Source organism: Phyllostomus hastatus, unplaced genomic scaffold (genome assembly GCF_019186645.2).
Source record: "Phyllostomus hastatus isolate PE091 unplaced genomic scaffold, TTU_PhHast_1.1 phas_scaffold_21, whole genome shotgun sequence".
NCBI lineage: Eukaryota > Metazoa > Chordata > Mammalia > Chiroptera > Phyllostomidae > Phyllostomus > Phyllostomus hastatus.
Window position 1 is genome coordinate 33,273,417 of NW_025334017.1, and position 25,264 is coordinate 33,298,680.

General features: G+C 38.4%; 1 protein-coding gene across 2 annotated transcripts in view; it reads right to left on the bottom strand.

The window, feature by feature from the left end:
• Positions 1 to 25,264, bottom strand: part of TRPS1 (transcriptional repressor GATA binding 1) — a 553,804-nt gene that overhangs the window by 517,137 nt on the left and 11,403 nt on the right. For both annotated transcript variants that reach the window (XM_045861057.1, XM_045861058.1), the window contains one exon: positions 24,234 to 24,330. The gene's annotated coding sequence lies outside the window, so the exon portion shown is untranslated. The remainder of the gene's footprint in view (positions 1 to 24,233; positions 24,331 to 25,264) is intronic.

Here is a 25,264-nt window from a genome sequence, read left to right on the forward strand (position 1 = left end):
AAAAAAACAAAAACAAAAACAAAGGATAATAGAGAAACGAGATGGAACGGAGCCAGGAATGATGCCCCTCACTTGGACTGGGAGCCATAGAAAGAGCATCATTCAGTGTCTGTCACTCAATAAGGAGGCGGCAGGTATGGAAGACAGGGCCTCCATAACAGGGTAATACCGACGAGAAGCATGGGTGGAGTAGGCCGTAAAGAGGAACTGCGCTTCTAAGCAGAAAGGGGAAAAGTGGAAGAATAACGAGAAGGAAATCCTGAGGTCTAAAAAGCGTATGTATGTTTAAGAATTCTCTTAATTTAATCATGTTTAAAAGAGTCTTGTGGTAGCCACTAGCAATTGAGTGATACACAATAAACCTCTCTTTTATCTCAAGTGGCAGGATTTGGTTCTTCATATATATTTTTATGACCTCTGATAAGAAAGATTATGTTTTCATGTAAGGATGTCACAAAGAATTTTCAATGTGTAGGTTTTAACAAGATGTTCAAAATGGAAAAGTAGAGTTTTAATAGGTGTTTTGCAAGTAATACACTGCAGCCCTCTATCCCAGGGCTGGAGCCTGTGCGTGAAAACACAAGGTTTATGAGTGTGAAGCTGAGGAAACCTGTCTTCAAAGCGACTAGCCAGTGACTGATAAATGCACAGGGCCTTTAGCAGGCTCAGTGTAGATTTCAATCCATTTAAGAATTGAGAGCCTCAAGTTACAAAATTATGCTCTGCAAAATGAAATCCTTTAAGAACTAAGCCAAGCTTTGACTCACATAGTATTAAAAAGACTTTTTTCATGGCAGCTGGGGGTTGGGGGAAGGCTGGTGGTGTGGGAGCTGGTTTTTCACTTCAAGTATTTGATAAAGATAATTTTAAGGCCTACATTGAAGTCTCTTAGAAGGTACGTAATTAAAGGTATGTTTTAAATTACTGAAGCTACTTGCCAAGTATCCAATAATTGACGCCGTCGAATCTCTCAGGTGAAAATAAAAGACTGAAGTGAATCAAAGACAAAAACAAAACATCAAAACTCAGAGAATCTTCCAATCAAAAGTGCTATCACAATCATCTACACAAAGAAAGTGCAAAAGTGTTTTGAAGGGACCAGGTTTAGCCTTGGTAACACAGCCACGTCGAATTCCTGGGAATAGCAGGAGTGCCTCTTCTCTGGGCTCCTTGTTCCTTGTTTGGAAAATGTTAGCAGTGGGGCGGCCGCTGGTGGTCCATAATCCGAAGGAATCGGGTGTTAGAAAGCAGGCATTTATGAAGGATGGCATGGAAATCTTGTTCTTTCATAAATTATGGATGGGCCCTCCATGGGAAATCACTGCTTCCAACAGAGAAACGCCAGTCTTCGAACTTTCAGAATCCACTCAAGAAATCAGAATTCCACCACGTCGCTCATTAGAAGGAAGCCCATGGTGTGTGGGAGTTGCTGTAACCCAGCTGGCAGAGTTTGCAGACACGGCTCCGTGAGGCGGTCCTGAGACTAGCACACGAGGAAGGGGAGTGAGGACAGGATGAGAACGCTCCAAGGTGTGACCAAAGCCAGGAGTCAGGCTTCCAGGCTAGGACACGGGAGGAGAAAAAAACCACAACGAGAGATGAGGATGCTCAAAGAGGAGGAAGGGTGACAGGAACTTTTGTCCCCCCACCCCCCTCCAAACCTCCTGTCTCCCAGTAGCAATTTCCCTGGACAAACCCTAACCGAAAGCCAGTAGGCAAGGGAGCCTGAGAAACAGCATTTTAGACATCAGGTCTTTTGAAGGAGGGCATGCCAAAAAAGGGGCAAATGACAGATATCCTCTTCTCCAAAAGGGTGTTTTTATTGCCACATATAGTCTATCTCCACAATGCTTTTTTAAATTTTTTTGAACTGAAGTTAGTTTGATGATAGAGGCTTCATGCGAACATAACCTCGATATTGATATGCGGCTAAAGTGAGAATTTGACTAGTGCCAGAGCTCAAATGGGAACCATCAAATATCTTAAAAATCTCCTTAAAACGCTAAACCTGGAGGAAATCAAGTAGTATTTTAATAAAAAGCAATTTGCTAAGGATTAGGGCAAAGTGGAGAAACTAAGAGCACTAGTGTTCCCAAGAATTTATTTATACTTTTCCATTCCACTGCTTTCTGGGAGTTGGAATCGATGTGTGAAAATGATACACTCAGAATAAGTTTTTGTTTTAATGCCATTTAATAGAAGAGTGAACATTTACAATGTCAGGCATGTAAAACAAGTTTATGAACACTGGTTCATTTACTTTTAAATTGTATACATTTATTTATGATAAATCTGGTGAGGAGGCATTCACAGCCCACTTTATAGATGGTAAAATTGAGTCTTAGAGCTGTATAAGTATTTTGTCTAAGATCACACACCTGGTAAAAGCTAAAACCAGCGTACAAAGCCAAGTCTCAAAGACCACCAAGTTTGTATGCACAACACTTAGCTCTAGTGAACTTGCAAATAATTGGTAAACTATAAGAGCAGAGACAGACTATATTTAAAGTATATGTAACATGTGTGAGCAGAGGTATCAGGCTTATTTTTCAGGCTCTACAACAGCCTCAGTTTCCTTATCTTTCCATAAAGACACTTACTGACTTTTATAATCACAGATGTAGGACTTTGTTGGAAGACTCAACTTTTATGTTTAAGTTATATAAGAAAAATAACTCCCCCCCCATAGCAACTAGACATATGTTTAAAAGAACAAACAGACTTCTTGCTGGGATCTCTATTACCCATGTGAGAGCCTCCATATAAATCAAGGGCAATATCTGAATGCATGTGATTAGATTGAGTTCACAGCTTTCACAGGAAAAACTGCTTTCTTTTTTAATACCTAATGAAGGTTAGTTTAGTATAGGCTCCATGGATATAGTAAAAGTAACTACTTCACTAAAAAAATTGGCTAAAAACTAAGAAAAAGTGAAACATTATTTTTTCATATATTATATTTGTTAAAAACAATGTTCTCATATACTTCAGGGAAATGAGTCTAAATATTGTAAGTTGTAAAGGTAAAACTGATATTTCCCAATGGTAGTCTTTCTCAAAATACTCTCTTTCTTTTTGGTGACGGCCTTCAGTTGCGTATATTGCAAAATGTTTTAATGCTCCAAATGGTATCCATACTGAGAATGATATATAAAGGCGACTTCCTGTCTCCGTTAAAATTTCCTTTAGCAATCAAGTATTTGAAATGTCTGAAAACTGATTCTTCTCTGGCTATTCAGTTTTTATTACTATCTGTCCTTTATTCTTTAACAGGTTTCAATTATATTTGCAACATTCTCTGCTGTGACATATGATAGAAAAGCAATTGGCCTTTCATTTTGTCCTTCCCGCCTTCCTTACCATCGTTTTATGATCACATAAGGATTTTAGCTATCATTAACTTGTGTTTTGAAGCTACAAACTGATGTTTTGCTTACTCCTTCCCTAGGGTTGTTCATCTATATTAAACATCTAAATACTTTTAAAACAAGCCTAATAAATCCTCACGGAAATCAAATTGGAACCAATGCAGACAAATCACTAGGAAAATTATGTAGGTGTGGTTCATGTCTAACCTACAGTCATTATGTTAAATCACGATGTCTGGGGCAGCTGGTTGAATTTATATATTAAACATAAATTTTCTAAGTGACACTTTTTCTAATACACAATGATTTTACTTTTCTGAACCTCAAGTCTTATTTCATTAGAATGACTCAAATAACTACACTAGAAACTCACAAAAATTTTCCTCAGATTTAAGGTTGATGGAACATGTCACCTAAAAGATGTAAAAGCTGTATTGTGCTCATTTCTTTTTTTATGCCTGTTATTTAAAATCAAAAGACTTAGACTTGATAGAAATGTAGAGCAAAGACTCGATGTGAACAAAAAATTACTTTGTATTCCACTCAAGTGACTAGATCACTTTTTATTAAACTATGATTGAGAGAGATCAATGTATTTCAGGATGTGAACAATCTTTCTGTGAACACAGAATATAGAATAATTTATGTATTTTCTCTTTGAAATAATATTAATGCAGAGGTTAGATTACTTGTTTTATTTTCCATATAATACTTCTCCAAGTGATTGAAATTCAATAGGAAAATGCAATATTGAAGTTGGAAAGCAGTGCAGTGTGGATGGGTGGGGTGGGAGCTGGGGAAACACGGAAATCTGTAGAACAGAGCGGTCATTGTTCTTGCCGTTGTTAGTTTGCTTATTGTTATTATTCATTATGTTTTCAGTTATCCCAACTGCCTCATAAGGGTGATGATTTTAAGTGATTAGTACTTAGTAGGCTAAGCAACTCACTATTTGGTCGTATAGTCCTGAAGCTCAGAGCCGGAAGAGATAAAGTGGTCTGCATAGTGCAGGAAAAAAGGGTGAAGAGAAGTGAATGACCTACTTAGTGTAAAATGCAACTGCTTCTTATGATGCCATATCGGCTGTAAATTCTCCTAGACTCGAAACCTTTTTCGGAACCAATCTACTGCAGAGACTGTTGCAGAAGCTGAGTTCGGTGTCTGGACTGAATGGATGGTGTAGAGGCAAGTGAGCCATGAAGACATAATCCCCTGGAAACGAGAATAATCATGGAAAATGCCACGGGATATCAACCATGGAGTATGGTTTCGAAGGTTTTTAAAACCATAATTTTTCTAGAGTGCCTACAGGAAGGGGACCCTACCTAATCTCGCAGGAGTTTCCAAGAGGTCTGGAACTTCCTCTAGCTTGTCAGCATAGCACCCTTGTGCCTCCTACATAGCAAGTAATCAATGTGTACTCGTTAAATAAACATTGCTGCTTTAGTTCACACTGTACACTTATATGAATAAGTTTCAGGAGTCAAGAACAACAATTCCTTCTATCCCTTCTTTTCCATCAGTCTTTGGTATTTCTTCCCTTGTCGTAATCATGTCACAACATCGTGCCAAATTATCTGGATGAAAAATAAAAAGGTCAGTCAAACATAGGTCTACTATATTATAAATGAAAATAATAAGAATACAGTGGTTCACCTGGCTGGCATAGCTCAGTGGATTGAGCACGGGCTGCGAGCCAAAGTGTCGCAGGTTCAATTCCCAGTCAGAGCACATGCCTGGGTTGCAGGCCATGACCCCCAGCAACCGCACATTGATGTTTCTCTCTCTCTCTCTTTCTCCCTCCCTTCCCTCTCTAAAAATAAATAAATAAAATCTTAAAAAAAAGAGAACACAGTGGTTCAAAGGTATAAAGTATTATTACTCATCAGTCACTAACATAGTTCCTATACAATGTGACCTATTTTCAGTAATTACTTCTGAGTGCTTTGCCAGTCCTTTGTCTCCTCTCCCGGCATCAGTACTAAAAGCACCAGTCAGACTGTTCAAATCAGCGGAGATGTAAAGCCACATCGCAGAAATGAAACCATGAAAAGGAAACTAAAAACTCCATGCCCGCCCACCTGTGTTTCAGCAGCAAAGCTGCCAAGAAGAAAATCAACAGAGAAATAGGGACAGAGAGAAATGGGAAAAAGGAAGAAAGGTAGTCTGTGGAATTATCTCTTGAATTAGAAATGAAATATTCCCTTGACTGGATCAAAGTTCTGCTGCAAAATTATATTGTTCCCTGGTGCAGTTTTCTTCAACGAATCAGACTGTATTATCCTAAATGAAAGCACATTGGGGAAAAGTCAAAGATTTAAAAACTTTATCATTTCACAGAAAACCGCTGGCTATCCACATTAAGCCACTGGTAACTTCTACCAAGATAAAGATTGTTTTACACGTTCTCACTTTCAAATCCAGGGCCATTCTAGTCTGTTAGACCATGCACCTCTTCAACATGAATTATAATGAAATAATACTAAAGGAAAGAATATTAACATTTCAGCAATGCAATTTCTTGGTCCAGATGGGAAACCACTTGAGCTTAAAATGTAATGAATAAGGGAAAAAAAGATTTAAAACTCTACATTTTATTCAATTCATAACCCACATTTCCTGATGTGTGCTTCCTTAGAATGTTTCCAAGTCCCAGGGTTTGCTTAAAAGACATGCTTTAGGAGAACTATGTGGACGTCCATTAATCCACTTGCAAATACACAGGTCAGAGAACAGTGTGAAGTTATTTCTTAAGTCTTCTACGTGGAAGAAGCAGAACACAGAGTACTCTTAGTCTGTCCTGAAGAACAAAGCCTCAGTCCACCAGCACAGCTGATGATCTAGCTTGTCATTCAAGTTCCTCAAGGATGGTGATTTCACAAGCTCTTGATCACCCATTCGACATCATGTTGCCCTGTTGTCTAGGATTGTTTCCTTGTGCATTTTAAGTGATCACACCTTAGACTGGGTTATTACCCCGGTCCCATTCCTTAGGTGGCAGGCAGTGCAGAAGAATCTCCTCCCAGAATTACAAATTGTCTGCTCATACCAGTATCTGCTTTTGCCAAGTGAATATTAATTTGCACAAAAATTTTTTGGAGATGATGAGACAATTTTAGACTTACAGGAAGTTGCCAAAATAATATGGAAAGCTTCCATGACACTTCACCTAATTACCCTTGCATTACTACCTTATATAATCATTGGATATTAATACAACCTAAGAAATTCACCTTGGTATTAATATAGTAACTAAACTACAGAATTTATTGAAATTTTACCAGTTTCTTTCATTAATGCTCTTTTTTCTGTTCTATAATCGAATTCAAGATTCCACATTTCATTTAGATGCCATATTTCCTTATACGCCTCCTTTTTGTGACAGAATTTTAGTCCTGTCCTTCATAATCTGAACATTTATGTGTACTGGTTGGTTATTTTGTAGAAGGACCCTTGATTTGGGTTGGTCTGAGACAGTTTGATCTTGATTATATTGAACTTATGTTCAGAGCATCACATCAGGGGCAGATGATATCATTTTCTACAATTGGTAATATTAACCTTGATCCCTTGGTTAAGGGGATGTTAACCATGATTCCATGCTATAAAGTTACTATTTTTCCCTTGGTTATTCCTCAATGCTTTAGAGAAGGTGATTTGAGACTACAAATATTCTGTTCCTCTTTAAGTTTTAGCCACTCATGTTAGCATTCATCACTGGACCTCGCTTGCTGCAATTATTTTGGCATGTTTTATTGTGATTTTCTAGTCCCTTTATTCTTTCCATGTCATTAATGCAAATCCTTCTATAAGAAAGTGTAATCTCTTTTTATTCATTTGTTTGCTAATATATTTACTTCAGAATGGACTCTTTTGTTTTGTTCTTTGTTATAAATATACATTATCATTATTTATATTTTTGCTAAAGTTGTTCTTTATATATTGGAAGCTCTTTTAGGTTGTCTGTATGCCCTTTTAAAATGCTACCATCCTTTTATTCCTTCTCTCCCTGCTCTTCTTCCCTCCTGTTCCCTTTCATTTTTTCTCTCCCCTCCCTCCCTTCTTCCTTCCCTCCCTCCTTCCTTCCTTCCTTCCTTCCTTCCTTCCTTCCTTCCTTCCTTCCTTCCTTCCTTCCTTCCAGCTTCCCTGCCTCCCTCTCTTCTCTCTCTCTCTCTCTCTCTCCCCACTTTCATACTTTCTGGCACCACAAGACATTCCAGGTTTATCTTATTTCACACACCCTCAAATCTGGAATCAATCAGTTCTCAAGCAAGCCCTGATTCACTTGAGAATGTTACTTACACACCAAGACTTAAATACTAGGTATAACTCACCATTCCTGGGTGTCTCTACTTCTAGTTCCTCTCAGTGGACAGAGGGAGCATAATCTATACAATTTTTATATTAAATCCAAACTATTAATACAAATTCATGACTCCATATTGATGCCTTAATTTCAATCCAGAACAGGACTCATTCTAGACCCCATCGTTTCCTAATGTAACGTCTTTTTCCACAAGTGAGTCATCTCACTTTATTATCAGTGACATGGTTTTATCATCAACAACACATTTACTACATGTTAAATCCAATACACATATAAAATAATTTCAGAATTGCTAGTCCAAACCTCTGTGAGGAACAAATTTACTAAGTATAAGGTAGGATGTGTGTACATTCCCTTTGGCCTTCAGTCTTACATTATCTAATCAAAATGCTCTTTTCCAAAGTAACTTTGGTCAGCTCTCTCCTTTTCATCATTTAGGGTGGCTATAAACTTGTTTTTACCCAAGTTTTACACAATTAGTTTCATTTTTCAGTGTGCATTCACCTTTTTGCCTACACCTATACTCCATGGTTAGTTTTTTTTTTATTCACATAAAGTAGAACTCCTTATTTGTGGTATAGAATTGTAATTTATTATAGGCTGAATTTTGTGACCCCCACCATCACCCAAATTCATTCATTGAAGTTCTAATACATGGTAGCTAAGAATGTGACTGTATTTGGAAACACGGTATTTAAAGAAGTGATTACATAGAATGAGGCAATTAGGGTAGGGCTTAAACCAATAGGACTGGTGTCCTGATAAGAAGAGGAAATGAGGACGTATAGAAAGATACCAAGAGTGTGTGCACACCGAGGGAAGACCTTGTGAGGTGGCCACCCACAAGCCAAGGAGAGGGGCCTCGCAAGAAAACAGAACTGCCAGTGCTTCGATCTTGGACTTCCAACCTCCAGAACCGTGAGAAATAAATTTCCGTTGTTTAAGCCACCTAGCCTGCGGTATTTTGTCATGGCAGCCCCGGCAGACTAATATGCACAGGCTTTGACAAATGCTCAGAGTCATGTAGCCAACATTGTGGCTCCACGCAAACCGTGTGATGATCTCAAATTTCTCTCATGCTGACCATTCAGAGTTCACACCTCCTTGGAGCTCCAAAAGCTTGGCAACAATCAATCTGCTTTTCATCCCCATATTTTTTTTTGTTCCCAAAAATCACATATTATGTAGACTTCTGGGTCTGTCTTCTTTCACTTATGAAAATGAATTTAAAATTCTTTCATGCTCTTGTATTAACCAATAGTTTCTTCCTTTTTATCATTGAGTTGTGCTTCATTTTACAAATGTACTACCATTTTTTAATAATCCATCCACTAGTTAAAAGACGTCTTGATTATTTTCAACTTGTCATCCAAAGACTAAATGAAGCTGCTATACGCATTCACGTACAAATTTTTGTGTGAACCTAAGCTTTTATTTCCTTCGAGTAGATACGTAGAAGTTGAATTGCTGGGTTATATGACATATAAATATTTAACTTAAAAATATTGTTAAATTATTTTGCAAAGTGCTTGCACTATTTTGTATTTCTACTGGTAATGTATAAAAATGTCACTTGAGTCTTGGCCAGTGTGGCTCAATTGGTTGGTGCCTCATCCCATATGGAAATTCTGGGGCTTCAATCCCTGGTCAGGGCATATACCTAGGTTGGGGGTTTGGTCCCTGGTTGGAGAGTATACAAGAGGGAACCAATCCGCGTATCTCTTTTTTATCGATGTTTTCTTCCCTCTCTCTCTCTTTCACTCTCTCTATGCATGTTCTCAGGTAAAAACAAAACAAAACAAAACAAAACAAAACAATGCCACTTGATCAATGTCCTTGTCAGTACTTAGTGTTGACAAGTTGTATTCCCCTTCTTTTTTTTGTCTTGCCATTCTATTAGAGATATTGTATTTGTTAATATCCTTTTAACATCTGGGGTGATGTCACCTCTTTTGATCTTGATCGTGTTAATTTGTGCCTTGTCCCTTTTTTCAGTCTGGCTGAAGGTCTTTAAATTTTATTCATCTTTTCAAAGAATCAGCTTTCAGTATCACTCATTTCCTTCCATTATCATTCTGTTTTAATTTCATTGTATTATCTTCTTCTCTCTATTATTTCCTTCTGCTTGCACTGGGTTTAGCTCGCTCTTCTTTCTCGTGAGTCTTAATGTGAAAGCTTACATTAATAATTTGAGATTTTTCTTCTTCTTGCAAATTTCCTTCCAAGCACTACTTTAGCTATAGTCTACACATTTTATGTTGTGTTTTCATTTTCATTTAGTTCAATATATTTTAAAATTTCCTTTGAAACTTTCTCTTTGACTCATGAGTTACTTAAAAGTGTGCTGTTTAGTTCTGAAACATTTGACAATTTCCCAACAACTATCTTTCTGTTATAGATTTCTAGTTAAATTTCATCATGGTCCAAAAGCTGACTTCTTCCATTTTCTGTTTTTTTTTTTTCCAGTCTTTGTTGATGTTTATTTTACGTTCCAGAAAATGCTCTCTCTTGACAAATGCTTCATCTGCAATTGAAAAGAATCTGGAATATGCTGTCTGAGTAGCGTGTTCAACAAACATCAGTTGCATTGAGTTGGTTTATTGTTTTGTCTAGGTCTTCTAGATCCTTATTGATATACCGTCTAATTGTCCTATGCACTACTAAGAAAAGAGAGTTGAAATTACTATCATTGTGGAATTCTCTATTTCTTCTTTCAGTTTAATGAGTTTTTTGCCCCATGTATTTTGATGTTTAATTGTGTGCTGCATACACACTGAGGCTGCTATGTATTATTAGAGAACTGACCCCTTTATATCGTGTACCATCTCTTTATGATAATATTCCTTCTTCTAAAGACTATATTTCTCATATTAATATAGCTACTCCAAATTTTTTACTTATTGTTGGCATAGTATACCTTTCTGCATCTTTTTAGTTCAGTCTATCTCTGATGGGACCCAAAAGGGTGTCAATTTGGAGTTAATCTGGCTCTTACTGTCGTAAAGTTGAGAATGACACTCTTCCAGCTTATTGCATCATAGAGCAGAACTACTCTTTTCATTAATCACATATTAATATACTTCGTAAATTTAATTTTTCTTTAATTAAAAAATCATTCCCATTTACTTGTGTGATCAATGGTACCATGAGGCTTTAATGAAAACCAACACATCTCAATGAGCAGAGTTCAGGTATTAGAACAAAAGAGATCTGAGTTTGAATCTTGCTCTAACATTTATTGCTGAAATAGCTTGAACACCTTATTTCACCTTTCTGATCTCTTGTATAAAGCCTCTTATATTCTCTACATATAAGTCATGATTCATTGAACAAATATATATTAAGTATCCACTAATAATGTGTATTTGTAGAATGCCTGGTTAACTACTATGTGCCAGACATTCTACTTGGCCTGGAATATAGTGAGCTTGCAAATATAAAAACTTTGCCTTTTATCACTGCAGACCCCGCTGAAAATCTGAAGCTGTGAATTTCTGATCATATTCAGTGTAGTAAATAGTCCTTCAGGTTTGCTTGTAAAAGCCCTATTACTTATAGAAAGCAATGGCCTCAGACTCAAAAGCTCAGTTATAGTGGATCTTAACCAATATTGGCAATTTAGTTTCCCTTTGACAGTGTTTGATCTAGGGTTGAGTATGTGGCCCAGCTCAGGCCAATTAGACGTAAAAGGTATCAGCTAGAAGGCATACAGAAAAAAAGTCCAGATTAATAGAAAAAGCTAATGAGAATTGGGCTTCTTTTTATCTCCCATCCCCTTTCTTCTTAGCCAAGGTTTTGTCTTGTGGAACATGATGTGAGAATGGCAGAAATCACTTTGAAACCATTCAGAAAAAGTTTTAAAAAGTTCCAATGGACCTTCCCGGTATTATTGAGTGATTGGACTAACCATATGCATCCAGATTTAATGTAATGTGAAGTAATTAAATGCTTTTGGTATTTACATCATTACAAATTAGGTAGTCTGATATAGTATGTAGTCAAATGCATGTGATTTACTCAGTGAGCATTAATAACTCCTTCCTCTTTATTCCTTCAGTGTCTTATAATTTATTGAGCTATTTCTTAACTTGCCTATAGCATCATATGTGTAGGTGTGTGTATGCGTGTGTGTCCTTTGCCAGCTAGACTGCAAACTTTCTTTAACCATTTCTTGCTTTTCTGCAACAGAAGTCTTTCCCATGTCATAAAATGACCCTTCATCCACACGTATCTACAGCTCAAAATGAGAATCATTCTGGTTTACTGTTCCCCTCCCATGCACATCCAATTCATCCACAAAACCTGTCAGTTCTCTCTCTGAAATGTGTCTCGACTCTATTTCCATTGTCATTCAGCCCAAACCATCATCATCTCTGGCTCTGGTTATGGGCAATCGACTCCTAATGACCATTAGATCTCAACTACCTGCCCTCCAAATCTTTCTCAAGGCAGTCAGAATGACTGATAAAATTGTAAATGAAACCCCATACACCTGCCTCCTCCTAAAATCTCTGTGATAGATTCCCAGTGTATTTAACAAGAAACGCAAAATCCTTGCCTTGGGCCCAGTATTCTGGTCCCTGACTGCCTGTCTCACTCACCACATTCTGTCACACCAGTCTCCTTTCTGTTCCTCAAACCACAGAGCTTTTTCCTGTCACAATGAGTCTGAACTTGCTCTTTCTTCTGCCTGAACCACTTTCCCCAATGGCTCCTCAAATACCTTTCTCCTCATTACAGATGTCTTGCCTCAAGTGACACCTTTTTAGAAAGCTGCTTGATCAATTCATGAATAACAGGAATTCCCTATTCCCATCCTATCTCACCACCACTTAACCTTGTTTATTGCCTGCATAGATCTACATGCAGACGGTCTAATATAATATTAGCTTACTAGTTTTCTTTTGCTTTTTTTTAGTTGTTTATCCGTCTCACCCAAGTAGAACGTAAGCTCCATGAGATCAGAGGCTTCTCCTGTCTGGTTTGTAATGCCGTATCCCAGCATTTAAAACAGTGTGTGATGACTGCTTCCTAAATATTAGTTGAATGAATAAAACGTTGTGTACTCTTTCTCCTCCTTACTCACTCCAGTGCTTAACACAGAGACATATTTCATGGCTACTCAATAAATATCTGTTTGTTCAAGATGTATTTATTGAACATTTTATATGCAAAGCTTCATGCAAGGCACTGAGGATACAGTGGTGAAGGAGAAAGAGAAATAACATCTTATTTTCCTTCCAGTTGTAATGTAAAATATTCAGTAAAATTTTTTGCCTACCCTCTGCGAGCTGAGGGACCTTGATTTCTGCTGATTTACAAGGTGTGAGTCTAGTTCAAGCTCTAATTTTTATGCTTAAAATGCATGTACTTCCTTTTTTTTCAATGTCAAATGAATCACTACATTTTCAACACTTGATGATCTTTATTATCGTGAAATATTCTGCAATTAACAAAAATATTTAGACAACATGCATTTGTAGAATCATAATATAAAGTATTCTCTGTTTTAAAATGAAATATTGCCTAAGGCTAGTTCTTACCAGGAGTTCTGGCTTCCACATTACATATGCATTAATAGTTTGTCTGAACTCGACAACGATTTTTAATTTTTCCTTGGCAGTGCAAGTGTTTCTCATACATTCATGAATCTTAAAGATCTTTGCTAGTTGCCGATCTCAAGTCCACAGCTTCTTGTTTCTTTTTAACACTGCTTTTTTGTCACAACTCCTGTTAGCTCCTTACTTTCAAGAGACTTGTTTCTTTCAGCTGTTTTTTTTTAATTACAGTTCTTGGAATGATATTGGTTAATAAAATTATATAGGTTTCAAGTGTACAATTTTATGATATGTCACCTGTATATTGCACGTGTTCTCACCACCCAAAGTCAAATCTTCTTTCCTCACCATATATTTGACCCTCCTTTTAAGTAGAGATTATTTTCCTTAGAGAAAATCAGGAACTGGGTATGGAAGAGGAAATGGTGCTGATTTGCCTTCCAATGATTCCAATGATTGAGATATGATTATAAATTCCAATAGTAGGGGAAAATGCAAGGACTATACAGAAAAGGAAAGGGACCTCATTTTATTATTCTTACCCCTCGGATGTAGGATATCTACAGCTTACTATGTACAAAAAAAGCTGATTGCACTGAATCAAAAGTTTTAGCTTGTTCCATTCAGAGGATTCTTGAAAAGTCAAGATGATTAATATTAAAGGGTGGGAGAAATATTTGGGTTATGCACAACTAAAATAAAGAAATATAATTATAATAAAAAGCAAAGGGATACATATTTATAAAGATGATGAATAGTCAAATCATGGGAGATGCATCATGTAAAAAAATCACCAAGCTCTCCAAAAAGAATCAGTTCAGAGACAGGGGACACTCGCTGGTGGTTCTGGAGATTGGCAGATCATGCAAGAAAAGTTGGAAAGCTACAGACACAGGCATAAACACAGCAGTCTCAAAGGCCAGACTAGGTTCCCTAGACAGTGAGTAAAGAGCTTCAGAAGACCAAAGGCAATCATGTCTAGAGCTTAACCAATAACAGAGGTTGCACAAATAAGTGTGACAACTGCAGTGAGGGTAAACAAGTTTCAGATAGTCGTGGAGTTTAGTTATGGGGAAAGAATAAAGAAATTATATGCATTTCAAACTAAATAATTTAAAGTTGTAAGAAAGGCAACAGAGTCAGGTGTTAGATTTAGATTCAGTCTGCAGTTCTATTAGTTAACTCCTACTCATCCTTCAAGACCCAGCTCAAATATGCCAAGTCTCCTTGGAAAATTTTTCTGATGGATTGGACTATTGTTCCTGAATCTTTCATCATACCTCCATTATAGGATTTGCATTATTGGATTCCTCATGGGACTTTGAAACATTCCCCACTAGTATGGAGGGGAATGTTTCCTTGCCCCATCAATCTTGACGTTGGCCATTAGACTCCCTGTGATAAATGGAATGTTAGGTGGATGGGACGTGAGCAGCATCTTTAAACATGCTTGTGAGATTTGGGTTGGCCTCTTGAATGGTCACTATTTGCCATGAGGAGAGCAAACCTAAGTAATTAGTCCCCTTCAGACAGGCCCAAGATGGGGACACACGAGGCAGACCTAATCCTGACAGGAAGTGTGGACTCTAGTCTCACCCACACAGAGCAAGCCAAGCTCTGCTGAATCAGTTTACTTGCAGAACTAGGAGCGTGGAAGTGAATGTTTGTGGTTGGAAACCACTGACATTTTAAATTGGTTGTTACACAAAAAAATCGATGACCACCTTTTTCAATGCTCTTCTGTACAGGATCTTTTGTTCTCTGTGATGGACTCATGTGGTACTCGGGATCTATACCCACCAGCATGGCTCCAAACTGATAAAATTCCTGTGCAAACACTTGCCTCTCCTCACTGTAAGCAACCTTAATGTACAGACATACCTTACCGGTGTTTTTATTTCACTGCCCTCAAACCAACTGGAGCAAAACAATTATGTGTTTGTAACAGAGCTGCTTTCTACATGTGAATGTTCAAAGGAAAAGGTATAAATGTATTTGTAAGACAAATCCATAACTTATCTATCATGTATCATTTTATTCCAGGCCTTCCAAAATGTATGCTTTAAAAACAGGAAAAAAAACCTATGGAAAAGAGTTAAATAAACTATGTGGTGTCACAAAAAAATATTTGCACGACATTCATAAGGTTAGTGCTGTCAGTGTAGATGCAAAGTCGATCCTAACTCATTCTCATTCATTGGAGTCTATTAAAAAGCTAACGGTTACTCTTTTCTGTCTCTATTTTTGCATACTTAACATATTTTTATGTTGCTGAGTAAATCCTATTTAGACATTAGCTTTTGCTCATATAAACTATTTTTTGAATAGATAAAAAGCAATGAAAACAGTTCCCAACTCAGAAGCTTAAATTACCACACAACCGAATAGCTGTGGCTATAAATACATGTTAGGATGAAAATGTGGAATTTGTCTATACCATTTAGGAAATCAATTTTAAACTGAGTCCTGAATATATGGTGTAAAAAGATGATAAAATTTGATTGATAACTAAGTGAATAAACTATAAGTCATAAAACTCTTAAGCCCCAAATTGTCAAACAGAGTAAGTTCCAGTTTTAAACATAAGTCCATTAGGCTATCGCATACTACTCCTGTTTTGTTAGCATTATAAAACAAAATAGTATTTATTTACATAGGACAGTTCAAATACACTACTTCTATGAGCTATGCTTACTTTTGTGAAATGACAGCAGACACTGTGCTACACCGCCCAGATGACCACTTTGGGACTGCAGGTGTTTCCCTCTGGGAGTTGGCCTCAACTGAAGAGGACCTCCTCATTCAAGGTCGCATCCCCCTGCCCTGTGGCAGCCTGCATCCAGTGACTGGCTGATCCTGGGATACAGAACCGGACCCAGAGCCCCAAACTGGGACAAGCCTAAAGGGCCATCTCAGGTTTCTGTGGGGTCACCTGGAGACTTCCACTGAGACTCATCAGAGCTCAGCTTCTCCCTCTGCCCAGTGCTACTCTCTTCACTCCCCTGCAGTTGCTAGGCCCAAGAACACTTCCTAATACACTCCCTTCACACTAATCTCTATCTCGGTGTCCCTTTCCTGGGAACCTGGCCGACAGCACCAACAATGTCAAGTAAATGCCACTTGATAACATTCAATTGAATGGAATCTACCTTCACTGAACTAGGAGTCAGGAGAAACACAATGATAAAATGGTGGAGTCTTGACTTCCAGGAGCACCTAGATCTAATGAAGAAACAAAGATGTAAGCACGTAACTCTCGTATAATGAGGCATGAGCTGGAAAAGAGATGAACTGATCTCCTAATTTTTAACTGTTTCCTGTGGACGTTGTATTGACTGCTCCGTGTATTCCCCATAGCCCTCACAGGCAGAGCCATATTGCAAGTTCTGGCTAAGGCACTGAGGGCAGAAATGACATATTCCAGGTCTAGGCAGAAGCATTGTTGAGCGGAAGTCTGTTCCTCACCCCTTTCTTTTCCTGTTGTGACAAACTGGAAGCCTCAGGTGGAGATTTCGGCATAATGAGAAGTAGTCTCATCACTGGAGTCACCAGACCTGCCTCAGAGTGGCATTTGCATAGAAGGAAAAAAAAAAACATTTGGTGTGTAAGATCAGGGGGTTTGATAGTATAGCATAACCTTGCTCACTCTAGATAACATAGGGCTGTTAGTTAACCTAGACACAGTTCAGTGAGGAAGCCAAGAATATAGAAAAATTTCCCAGATCTATGATATTTAAACTGAGCACTAAGTGACTGGTAATTGGTTCTTCAATGAAGAGAAGAGAAATGGTCTTTTTTAAGGAAGAGGAAATACACCAAAGGCCTAATCAGACCTGGTGAATCAGGAAAAACTAGGTTGCCATGCGTTACTTAGAGCTGAACTCCCAACCCAAGCTGGAGGGCTGTCCCCTGTCAAAAAGAAGAAACTGTATGCAGTGACTGTGTGCCAGCATACTTCTGTGAGGAGTGTCCCCAAAAGTGTATAGGGCTCAGTGTAGGTGAGATGCAAAGGTGAGACATGGGAGTAGGAGAGGGGGAGGGAGAAAAATGGATTGCAATGAGGCTGGAGAGCTGGACTGTATAAGGGTCTTCACAAGCCCGCTAGATAGTTTATTAAGTGGGGGTAGTACTATGCCATTTCTTCTGGCTCAGTTTTTTTTTCTTAATTTACTGATCAGCCCAAAGTAGGAAAAATATCCGCCATGACTCTTAGAATAAAGTCTAACCTCTTTAACTTGGAACTTGAGGCTCTCTAGGACACAGGTGGCAAACACAAGTCCCACAGGCCGAATCCGGCCCTCCACCTTGTTTTATCTGGCCAAGCACCTTGTTTCTACCCTGTGGCAGCGCTGAGCTCCTTGCCTCTAGTTAAGGAGGAGTTACATTTATGCAGTCCTAAAGTTACATTCGGCCTTTTGAAGGCAACTGCGAGGCTGATGTGGCCCCGCGTGAAAATGAGCTTGACACCCCTGCTCTGGGACCTGAGCCTCGCTAACTTTTCCAGCTACAGTAGCTGCTGTCTGGACCTTGAGAGGGGCTGTGTGCCTCCGAACCCTTGCTCCACCAGCAGCTAGCTCGAGGGAAAGAAAACCGAGAGGATATGGTGGTCTGAAAGCCAGGTAAAGAGAGAATTTTGAGGAAGAATCTTTTTCACTTCATATTTAAGACGAGGGAATAACAGCATGTTTGCATGCTGATGGGAACGGCCCGTGGAGAGCAAACATGAAGGGTTCCGCAAAGGGAAGTGAGAATGCTGCAGTGCTTGGCGGCATGAGCAGGCGAGAGAGGGGAGGCCTGGATGGGACACACGTGAAATAAGTGGATTTGGAGTGGCGTCTGGCGCGTGCACCTCTGGGCGTACTTAGGAAGGCCAGATCTGGGGACGGAAGGCTGGTGGGTGGGAAAGGGGTTGGAGGAATTTGTGCAAGTTTCCCTCCTTCCTCCTTTTAGTTTCTCCATAGAAATAGGAAGCAAGGAAACCGAGGATCAGCTGAGCCTCGGTTTCCCCATTTGTAAAGCTAAAATATTAGATTTTGGATATTACTATGATTCTGTAATCATAGTAATTTTAGGTAGTAATTTTAAAAGCCCACACTCAAAAAGACTCAAGAGCTATCAGCTCTGAATATTTGATAAGTAGGAAAAAATTTATAAGGCACAGTTATTGCTTCTATTATATTGTGAGAAAACAAAAAATATCCCTTTTTTTATGATCCTTTGCATGTGTGACATCCTCATGGCTTTTGGTACATTTATGATTTCTGTAGAAACAAGTGCAGGCATTGTCTTGGAGGGTGACACAACCCATCTGCTTTAAGATAGCTTATGCTATAAAACGCTTGTGTTATAAAGTATCTTTCTCCTAATATCCTTTTATACTGAGGCAGATAAATTGGTATTAAGACATGATTTTTTGAAGTACTCACCTACATAGGACCATGAGAAGCATTCTTTAAACGCAATTAGTAAATTGGTTAGTTCCAATTTTCTCCCCTAATGTAGGATCATTAAGGTCTAACTAATGATGCCCGTCTATTTTGCCTTTTATAATGAGCTAAACATTAATCTATAGTAACACACAAAAAATAAAGTAAAATACAACTTCTGTTCCAAAAGGATATACTTTCCATTTCAAAATGCTTTTTTTTCCCAGACAGATGCTCCTATTGTGTGTGGACTGAAGCAATTAAAAGTGGATATAAGGGTATTTTTTAAAAAATATTACATAGATACAATGTCTGAGAAAACAAGAATGCTGCTTTAAAATGCTGTAAGTTGGTACTGTTTAAATTTTGCTATTCAGTATTTTTAATCTTTTAGGTAAAAGAGTGTCACAACTTCTGTGCAGATGAACCATGCACATTTCAATTTAAAGTAATGGTGTGAGCAATTTCATTCCATTACTTGCCAACTCCAAAATGCAACATAGTGTCCATACTGATGCTACCAACAACAGCAACAACAACAAAAAAGGAAAAGAACAAAGGCTTCGAATTTGCATAATGGGCTTGCAATGGTAACTTTCACATCATGGATCAACACACTAAAGTATTAAAAGAATTGTTAGAACGCAGAAACATACAGTATCTCAACATTGCATGCCATTCTCACACACTGAAGAGAAGCAAAATCCTGTTCATTATATAGACAGTGTCTTATCCATAAGCAATTACTAAGAAAACTCATGTCACACATTTGCCTTATCAACAGGTCACCTATTTCTATGTTACTGGTTATCAAGTGTCTTTTCATAAGAATGTAAGAAAACAGAAGCACAGTAAAGTTGAGATTTTCAGTCTTATATCAATGAAATCTACTCAGGTTAAATGTTACAATAAGATATGTGACAGGAGCTAAGTAGGTTGAATGCCTGCATTTGGACAGAGTAGAATATACAGATTCATACAAGGTAATCTGCTAAGGCATTTTAAGTGTTGGGCGGAGTTTTATTCTGGCAGATAAATCAAAAGTCCATAGATGAGTGAGTGCCTGTATTATCTCTCGATCTCATTGTGTATTTTTCCCATGAAGATCAGTCAGCTATTTGAATTCACAGTGTGTTTGCCTTTGTTCCTTTTTACCAAAAGTACATTCTCCCTCATGATTAAGAAGTTGAAGCATGTATTTGTAAATTAGTTTAAACAGAAAGATTCAAGGTTTGCTGCAAAAAATTCCAGTTACCACATAAAACATGCGAGTATATCTGATTACAACAAGAGCAACAAAAATGATACTTACTAGAAAGCTGGCCCAGGAAAATATTTCAATGACCTTCGCACTAAGCAGATCATAGTTTCAATTATTTTCTTTGTTTGGTAAATTTAATAGACATGACAAATATTTTTCATACTGTATTCAATAAATTGTATTTTTCTGAACACATACACAAAGATATAAAAAGGAAGTTCTGTTTAAGTCGACGGCTCTATATTGCATAGTCAAATTAGATTCCATTGGGCATGCCCATCTAAAACCAGTACTGTCTCTTAAATCTCTCAAGACAGCATTTGCTTTACTTGGAAATAAGTAATCTTGTCAGTTGCTCGCAGTGGTGTTGCCATATGTTGTAAAATCATCTGTAGATAAGCGAGAAAATATACAGAATATGTCAAACGATTCTTACACTTGACTCATGTCATCGCTCCTTTATTTTCAGATTAATTTATTCAACCAACATTTCCTGAGCAATCATCATTTGGTGTGGCTGGAGATAGAGAGTGGAACAAACAGATAAAGTCTGACCTCCTGGAATTCACGTGAAGGAAGACTGGAGCAAGGCAGCCCAAAGTTTAAGTATCAGAGTCATTTAATGCAACTGACATTAATCAAAATACTAAATTTATATAGGTAGATAGATGATATGTAGATATAGATATAGATATGAATATAGATATAAATACAGATATGAAGGAAGACAGCTAGCAAAATCACAAATCACTCCTTTTTCTACACCAACACAGAAAGCTAATGATTTGGTTGATCAGTATGTTCTATTTTTAAAGCACACGGGAATATTTTCTGAGTCAGGCTTTCTTTTCAAATATGGTATATATAAATAATTTTAAAACTAAAAGCTACAAAAGAAGTTCTACAACTCAACAATATAAAAAGTGAGCATACAGCCCAGAGTAAAAAAAAAAAATTAGGCAATTTATTGGAACAGACATTTCACCAGAGAAGACAGAGATGGCAAATAAGCACGCAAACTCATGTTTAATTTTTTTGTCTTTGGAAATGCAAACATAAACAAGGAGATGAGATACCACTACACACCTATTAGAATGGCTAAAATCGAAGAGCACGTGACTGTACCAATTGCCAGTGAGGAGAGAGAGCAACACAAACTCGCATTTACTACTGGAAATCAAAACGATGCAGCCACTTTGGAAGACAGGCAGCTCCGTACAAAGTGGAACACAGTCTAACTGTATGATCTGGCAACCACAACCTAAGGGATGTATCCAAGTAATTTGCAAACTTCCATTCACACCAAGACCTGCATGTGAGTATTTACAGCAGCTCTTTTTGTAATCACCAAAACCAGAAACAACAAAGATGTTCTTGAGTAGATGAAAGGACAAACATATATCCTGACCCTGGAATGTTTTTTTTTTTTTCTGTGATAAAGAAAGGGATAAGCTATCAAGTCATTAGAGAGATGGATAAATCTCAAATGGTAACGGGAACCTTAGATATGACCCGATGAAAATGACACTGCACCCCTGTGGCTTTCCTCCCCAAATCCCGTAACTCGAGTCTGATCACCGAGAGAACCTCAGACCTGTTCGAAACACCTGAGCAGAACGCCTCCAAACTGCCAAGGGTATCCGAAACAGAGGAAGCCTGGGGAACTGCCAGAGCCCAGCAGAGCCCAAGGAGACCTGACAAATAAAGGTGATGTAACATTCTGGATCGTGTCCTGGGACAGAAAATGGACATTAGGTACAAACTCCGGAAATCAGAGTAAAGTATGGCCTTCAGTTCACAATAATGAAAAAAGTTATTTCTACTTGATTTTCAACCAATGCGACTCCACCCTTCCCACTGTCAGCGCTCTCGTGTCCAGGGAATGCAGACAGCTGCAGAATCCCGGAGTCCTGGCGAATTCCGACGTCTCAGGAAATTGATTATTCTTCAGAGGATAAATTCTTAATAAAACAAGATCCCCTACCTTTTCAAACAGGACATATTCCACCTGACTTATTCTTTTCTTGATGATGACTCAGGATCTCAAGGAATAACATTTTTTGGAAGATTTACAAGATTTTTTAGGGCCCATTGTCCTAAATTCCATGTACTTGAAAGACAGTGATGGCATATCCCTCTCTCTCTCTCTCTCTCTCTCTCTCTCTCTCTCAAGAGTTTACATGTGAGCGAAGTACTTTTCTCTTTTGTGAGCATTGAATCCAGTGTGTCGTTATGGGCCATGGTCTCTCTTGTAGTTGATTTTATGTCATGATTCCTTGTCAATCTTTGCCTGCTCTGTATGTAAGTAACTGGCCTGTCTGGAAGAGTCCTTTAATTCCGCATCTGTACCTACTCCTCACCTCTGCAATCATGGCTAGAGATAGACCTTTGGGATAAAACTATGGGAGCCCTGGTGACTCAAAAGGCATCACTGATGGCTTTGCATGCTCTGCTTTCCCTTTCTGAAAGGATGTCCCTTAAGATAACAAGATGGCATGGTCCCCATTCAAATACTTCTTATGACAAAGGCATTCATTGATGACTTAACACAGGGTCCAGCAGAAGTAACGCCTGCTTGAGTGTGGTTGGTAAGCAATAATATGGGTGTGATAATTTATAGTTTTAATTTGAACATTTCACCTAAAATGTCATATGGTGTGCTTGAGTGTGATATTGTTATGTTACAGAATTACATGCTCATGATTTTGCAATAAAAGATTTTGTAATAAAAAGGGGCATTATTTGTACCAGACCCTGCATAAAGTAACACCTCCTGGTGACTATCCAACCCTTTTCCCTGACTTATTTTTTATAGCACTTATTACCACCAGGTTACATGCTTATTTATTTACTTGTTTATTGTGTGTCTTCTCGAACAATCAGGGTCAGCAAAGGCAGGCACTGTGCCTTTCTTGTGTTTCCTGCTCTAAAACCCCTGCTTACAATACTGCCCAGTCACCGAATATTTGTTAAATAAATAAAGATTAAACGTGCTAGGGTCAGAGTGTTCTGGTGTGTTTCAAAACAGTTGTTCATAAGTGTCTTTGCTTTGTGTAATCAACTTGCTCTACTCTCACGGCAGTTGCAACAGCTATTGATGAATTAGACTTAAATACGCCCTAACCGAGGGCCTGTGATGATCTCAAACAAGGAAGTATCTGGACTGTGTGTTCGGACTCTATGACATCAATGTGGCCACTCAAAGTCCTTAAATATTTCTTCACCACATCCTGGAGGTTTCAAGTGAAGTCTCCAAATTGTTATGCTATGACTAGAACAGGCATTAACTGCTAATATAATTTATTCCTGAACAAAGCATGCATGGTACAGGAAGTATTTATGGAAGGAAAAAGTACAACACGTTGCAAAGCCAAATATATGTTATTCGAAAAATGTAAGCGTTCTTTTAAAAAATGCATGTCTATTTTTCTCTTCTTCAGAGAGTATAATCAAGAGAGGATTAGATTGATATTGATAAATGTCGCTCAGTTCATTTCCCAAAAAACATTTTCAAATCATGAGTAATAAGCTCACCTCTGTAACAACCAACCACAAGATAAGAAATTTTTCTTGGGCTGCATAACTCCTCTATAACAATAATTTTAACAGGCTAAACTTTCACTCAATTTTGAATAATGTAAAATGTGTTTCCCTTTGGTGATAAGCAATTTTTTTTTCAGTAATAGCCAAGACTGATCATTGCAAAGTTCCTTTATCTTTTTACATAGCACTGCACAGCTCAAGGTGCCATCACAAGGTCAGAATGAATGCAAAATGCCATCTTTATTCAAAACACATTAACAAAGACAGTGGGAACCCTGTGCATAGCCCGGCGATGAATCAAACCAAAATGTCAGAACTGTGTTGCACATACGAGCACCCTAATGGTTCTTCACACAAATCAGAGGTGTAACGAAGAAATAAAATTACTTTCAGCTTCTTCACACACCTACTTATCTCACACAATTTAAATCTTCAGAGGCTCAAACTCCCGGTTTTATTCCCTTCTCTTCCTTGTCACTCTTGATTTAAACACTATTTGCATCACATTTTTCCTTGTGGAAAGGCCCTCTTTTGGCCAATCTTATGAATGCTCCTCATTTTTCATGAAAGTGGGTCATGTCAACACTGAATGTTTCCTAAGCTGAATTCCTTCCGGTTCTATTGTCTCTTTCTATTTATAACAGAAAGACAACAGTAAGAAAATCGAATGGGCCCGGGGCAGCATCCTCTGCAATTACCGTGGGGAAGCAGAGGCCCAGCATGGCCGTGTGTAAGTTAGTGAACACTTACTAGGGTCGTCTTCACACAGGCAGATTCAGAACGTGCATGTGACGAAGTCAAAAGATGTTCCTAAGCACATCGACGTGGCAAAGTCCAGCTCATGCACCTGAGGAAGGTTGGAAATGAGAAGTGGCCATACACAAATACGTACCAGCACAAACATAGGAAATTCGCATAATGATGGTTAGCATCTGGAGCAGAATAACTCTAAAAGAATGTATTTTTCCCATAGGACTTGTTGTCTATCTTCACAGAAGTGGTTTACTGTCCACACAGTTTATTCTCTGCTGTCATGTTATGGAGAAACGCCTGCCCAGACAGGGACTATAATTTGCAGGCTCCCCATGACTTACATCCAGGGATGGTCATGTCACTATACCTTAAAAAGGGAATGTGCACAGAGTAATATGGATCTCCTTCTGGTCAGGAATTTTAAGAAACAGGTGGAACTTCCATTTAGTGGACATCCCCATCTGGGAGTCCCTAGGGCACAGGTAGCAAACACAAGGACCCAGGCCGAATCTGGCCCTCCACCTTGTTTTATCCGGCCTGGCACCTTGTTTCGACCCAGCAGGCAGTTTAATTATTAAGGAGGAGTTACATGTATACCTAACATTACATTCTGCCCTTTGGAGGCAACTTCGAGGCTGATGTGGCCTCCGGTGAAAATGAGTTTGACTCCCCTGCCCTAGCGGGTCTTCCATGTTCTTGTGTTTTGTGTTTCCTTGAGAACTTGGAGCACCCATGCACTTCACAGTTAAAAGAGAATGTCTGCTCTCGGGTACCATAGTGGCGTTATTTTTCACTCATGTGTATTATGGAGACCTTCATGGAAACAGCTCTTTCCCTTTCCATAAGTTAAGGTGAGAGCTCCTACAGGCAGACCAGAAAACCAACATTTAATAGCTACCTTACAATTCTTCCTATTTTCCTTCCCACAGGCAGTTAACTACCTACTTCCAGATCTTTTTGCTTCTGCTGTCAAAACCCTATATGCAAATAAAGTCCTCTCTGGCTGCTAGTTGTAAGAGACACTATTT